Source organism: Rhagoletis pomonella, unplaced genomic scaffold (genome assembly GCF_013731165.1).
Source record: "Rhagoletis pomonella isolate Grant_MI unplaced genomic scaffold, Rhpom_1.0 Rhpom_scaffold_00222, whole genome shotgun sequence".
NCBI classification, from domain to species: Eukaryota; Metazoa; Arthropoda; class Insecta; order Diptera; family Tephritidae; genus Rhagoletis; species Rhagoletis pomonella.
In genome coordinates, this window is record NW_023458776.1 from 43676 (window position 1) to 49675 (window position 6000).

A 6000-nucleotide genomic window follows, 5' to 3' on the forward strand; every position below is an offset into this window, starting at 1 on the left:
CCGGTTGTGATGTCATAAAAGTGAGGGAATGAAGGAGCAATGAATAAATTCTAAAGAATAAGAGAAAACGCGAACATGTGATGTGAAATAATAATTTAAATGCAAGTAGAATTGTACCCCTTATTTAGTCTTTTAAATTTGAACGTATATTCGGTACAAGCACACAATTATAGGTACATCTGGAAGATAGCAAAATAACTTGTGGAGGCATTTTGTCTTACTTTTATAGGCATTTCAACGCGTTTTCTAGTGTGGGAAGCTTTTCTAATAGCACCCCTTCTTTGCAAATGGGCATAAATATTGGTTAAAATATAGTTTTGACTTGAACTGTGCGGAGAAATTCCCTTTAAGGCTATTATTGATAGCATAAAGTGTTTGATAAGAGTTCAAAAGTATATATGGTACCGAAGGGAGAGTATAACCACTAGGGTTGTTCTATATCGAAAAAAGTATACCCCTATTTTTTTATTTTAAAATCAAAAAATATTTAGAGGTCGCTCAAAGAGCTTCATGTATTTTTATATGGTTAAAATATATTTTTTCGTAGAAATGGCATACAATTCTTGAAAGTTAGTATTTGTCGATCGGAAAACTCTGGTTGTCTTCAGGAGACTTTCAGTAATAATAATTTAACCATTTTTTAATGCTAATGATTTTTTATTGGTCGCCCCATTGCATTTTCCGGGGTTTTTGGGGGTTTTTAGCGGACCTATAAATAATAGTTGCAATGAAAAAATGGTTAAATAAACAATCGGGTATTATTATTGGGAATCTCCTGCAGATAATTTTTCTGTAGAAAAATATTGATTTCTAACTATTCTATACCATTTCTACGAAAAGTTGTTTTTCCCCATATAAAATGCATGGAAAACTTTGGGCGTTTTGAGCGACCTCTAATTTTTTTTTTTGAAAAATAATAAAAAATAAGGCGAATATTTTTTTCCGGTATAGAACAATCCTAGGGGTGGTTGTTCATGAATACTAACTCATATTAAAATAATTCAAATTTTTTTTAGATATGGACCGACATAAAATAAATTATCACTTTCTTCCTCTTGTTGTTTTCTATCTTCATATAGGGACAGGAAACCCAAAAGTAATTTTTTGCGTCTATTCAACATTCTTCACGACCAGTGTTGCCAGAACTTTTTGGGCCGACCGGCTAGATTGGCAAAAAAAAGCGGCTAAAAACGGCTAAAATGTTTTAGTGAAAATTCACATGCTTTATTTAAATAAATCGCAAGAAACGAAAGACTAGTTAACACCATTATTTTATATCGAGTGTATATTCCTCATCATCAAATGAATCACTATTGTATATATCACCTGAATTCATTAATTTTAAGAGATCGTCATCTACAGTAAAATTATGGCAGCATTTTTCTTCAAGTTTTAAACCGTATCTTATATATGTACAAAATAGCGTTTAACGTTTTAACGCACATTGGATTTCTTTGCTTAGTTTTTATTGTATTCATTGAACTAAATATTCGCTCTACTTCTGCATTACTTATAGGCAAAACAAGAAAACTAAAAACTAGGTTGGAAAGGTCAGCAAAAGGGTTTTCTCCCAGGGCGTTTCGAAATTGATAAACTTCGGCCCAAAATTTTACAGTTGAGTCTAAATTACTCCAGGTATGTAACGTTAACCGTTGCCATTGCATCTCTATGGATGTTATTTCGTCGGCATTATATTTGTTTTTGTTGCTGTAGTTGAACAAATACTTTTGGTTTAATTACTCTTAATGCATTTCCAACCGAAAAAAGTCAATTTTTTTTAGTGTGGCAATATTTGGCGTAATTCCTTTATTAAAGTGATAATAAAATAGCGGCCATTTTCTCGAATTATTTTCTCGGCTTCGTGGTCAAAAGCGTTTGTGCTTACTTTTGTTTTTAAATACTCTTCAAAACTGTGATAAAACTGACGAAATGGAGCAAGGTATGGTTCCAACGGGGAGCATATAGGATCAAATGTGTCCGCGCTAATAACCACTAGGGAGCATAGATGCGAAAGTAAAACATGGAGTTCATTAAAAATCTTCATTGGGTCTGCATTATTGCTTTCGAACAACTTGTTTACTTTTTGCACCTGAAAATTAGGCAAATAGTAAAATCGGCTAAAAACGGCTAACTTTTTTTTACAGACCGGCTAACAAATCGGCTGCCGGCTAGATCGAATTTTCTCCGGCTAGTTGCTATCAAAACCGGCTAAATCTAGCCGAAAAACGCTAAAATGGCAACGCTGTTCACGACACCTGAATGACAAAATATTATCGCAATGTAGAGAAAACAACAATACCGTTACTTTATTCTTGGCGAATTCGGCAAAGTCAGCTATTCTATTTCCACTTATCCTCGCCTTCGCAAATCTAGTATTGTGTAATTCTTGCATAAGTTCATTTATTATTACATCCCAAAAAACACCAAAAAAATATTTCTCCAACCTTGGAGAAATTAATAGTTCTCAAGTTGATATCCAACATCATTCTCCAACTCATCTCTAACCCACGCGCAGATACGTATAAAGTGATAGAGATACGAATTTGTAATTATCAAGTTAAAAACTAAAGCTATATAGAGGGGAAAACTACCAACGAAAAGTAAATAATCTTCAAAGTATCCTCAAATATTCTTGAAAGAAAATAAAACGCGAAGTGACTCAAGTGGCAAAATTACTGACGGACTGTATACTTTGAAGTGAATTTTTGTAATACGATATTGATTAACTACATAATACAAAAGGAGTCATAAAATGAAAAATTAATATTTAAATTCATTTATATATGTCGTTTCAATCAAAAAGGTATAAGGTATTTTACTATTTCATTTTCAGTATTTCAATGATATGTTTGAGACCAATTGGAGAATTACATTAGAGTTCAAGTTGAGAAATAGCATTTTCTCAACTTGAGAAAGAGTCCTTGTTTCATCCAAAGAAAAATACCCTATTTGTTGAGAACGATCCTCCACTTGAGGTACTGTTGAGAAACAACGTTGGATATTTGAGAAATACCTTCGTTCTCAACTTAACCTCAAGTTGAGCTCAAACCTAAATGTTTATTGGGATATTTTACTCTCAAACCGCGTTAGAGCTCGTCGTGTAAACAGACAAGAGAACGAGTGAGATTTTTCTTACCAAAAAAACTCTCATAAGAACAAAATACCAGTGAGAATCCGTGTACGTGTAAACACCCATGAGAATTCTCAGACCAAGGTATTTACTCTCATCGTTTACGAGCACCTTTAAGGCCCGTTTACATACAACTTTGGCGTTGCGCTGGCGTTGGCCTCACTGCGACAGCTGACTATGAATACATGCATTTATATGAAAGTCTTCATATAACCAAAGTTGGGCAACGCCAACGCCAACACAACGCAGAAAGATGGCCAACTCTCAACTTTTCGCGCGCGTCGTTCGTCAGCTGTTCTAAATAATCAAAATTATGTGATTTAATTTTCATTTTTAATCAAATGCGGGCAAGAAATATAGTTTTTAATGCAATTATTGATGTAAAATTTTGATTTATCTGCCGCTAGTATGTTAATTTAGTGACCAAAGTATTCTCTGCTAAGCGTTCATTGTAGCAAGCACGGACGTTACTCGCGCTGCTGTCAAAGCGACGCCAGCGCCAACGCAACGCCAAAGTTGTATGTGGACGGGCCTTTATTCAACCCACTACTATCAAGTGTATCTGATTCGCCGCGATTTCAACTTGACAGCGTGGTTGTTATTATTAATTCTATACATTAATTACAATTATTGTATAGTTTTAGGCAGGCTCATCCCAAACTATTTATTTGTGAATTTTATTGGGGCGTATTTATTTCAATACTGTTATAGAGCTTTGTACCACGAGAAACGAAAGAAAGTCTAAGCGGTAAAATCGTGGTACAAAGCTCAACAACACTATTAGAAACATGAATATAGATATAGATATAGATATATATATATATATATATAGAAATAGATATAGATATAGATATAGATATAGATGTAGATATAGATATAGATATAGATATAGATATAGATATAGATATAGATATAGATATAGATATAGATATAGATATAGATATAGATATAGATATAGATATAGATATAGATATAGATATAGATATAGATATAGATATAGATATAGATATAGATATAGCTATAGATATAGATATAGATATAGATAGTTGCCTTACGGGTTGCATTTTTATACAAAGGTGTGTATTACAAAACATAAAAAATGCTTTAGTGTATTTTCATTTTGAACCGAACCGAAGCATTTTTTGGAGTGGTTTTGGGTTCGGTTTTGGCATTTAAAAATAAAAACGGTTCGATTCGTGGTTCGGTTGGAAGCCCGGTTCGGCTCAAAAACCGGTTTGGAGCCCTGATCTAAACGAAGGTTGCCTCCTATTTATATATTTTTTTATAATTTAATAACATTCGTTAAGCAAAAATTAATGTCTTAACTTTTGAAACAGACGGCAACTCCATTAAAAAGCTAACAAAATATTTCAAATGTTTCATTTAATCCCATACAGCCGTTTCCGACTGAAGGGAGGTCTAGCGCACGGGGTCCGTTTTTCATTTCAAAAATAAATTTTTGCTGCATTACCATCAAATTCATAGAAGCAATTACACAGGCCAACAAAAATGGGAAACAATTTTGTAACCTAAAATGTTTAAACTGTTTTTGATAGACTTTTTCATTTTGATAGACTTTTCTATATATATAAATGTGAATGTCTGTTTGTTTATTACCTTATAACTGCTGAACCGCGGCATGGAATCGCACGAAACTTTGCACACTTATTTGCTTTTACCCCGGGAAGGTTATTGCATAGTGAAAAATGGGTAGTACTCGAAAAGAGGGCGTGGCACCTGCTATACTAACTAAAATTTTCATGAAATATTTGGAAGTTGCTGCCGAGATAAATACAACTAATTTCATACTCATGGGAAAAAATTGGCGGTATTGGAAAAGGGGGCGTGGCACCTCCCATAGTTGTGAACTATTTAATCAGATCTAATTTTGGAACCGTGGGTCACATGAACTTGAAATTTGGTATGCACAAATATCTATGGTAGATGCTTATCTTAAGGTATATGTAAATGAGTTTGTAAAAGGGGGCGTGGCACATCCTATACGTGTGAAATTTTTTATCAGCGCTAACTTGGGAACCATAAGTCACATAAACATGGCATTTAGTATGCAGACATATCTATGGTAGGTGCTTATAATAATAATAATAATAATAATAGGTTGGCCCTTACACATATGTTACTGTTTCGCCGAGCTTCTCCTCCGATTTGTGGCGTGCGCCTTGATGTTGTCACACAAAGCGGAGGTACCTACAGTTTTACGCCGACTCCGAACGGCGATTGTATTTCTATGAGAAGCTGATTTTCATGGCAGAAATACACTCGGAGGTTTGCCATTGCCTGCCGAGGGACGGCCGCTGTTAAGAAAAAACCTTTTTTCTATGTTTTTATGCGATGTTGCTTTGATCACGGTTTGAACCCAGGTGCTGCGGATTGGAAGCGCGCACTGCTTACCACTACACCACAGCGGTAGGTGCTTATAGTAAGGTATAAATACATGAGTTTGTAAAAAGAGGCGTAGCACTTAACATAGGCTTTTTTATCAGCCATAATTCGGAACCACAAGTCACATGACCCCTTTAATTCCTTCTGGCGTGGGGTGAAACCCGCGAGTAAATGCTAGTTGTTCAATAAATGACTATCAGTGATCATCAAGTCAAGGTGCACAAATGGTTTTTTTTTTTTATGGTATGATTATAGCAGCTAACTTCTACTGCTTAGACTTTGTTGTTTTTTCCATTTTTCCTAATAAAATAATCGTGGTACAAAGCTCAATAAAAATATTAAAATTAAATGTTAATACGCCATAACAACATTGATAAAAATACAAAAAATTGGAAAATCAGTTTTTTTTTTTGATAGTTTATGTCCAAAAGTAGTTAGCTATAACTTAGTTGACATCTAATGCAGAG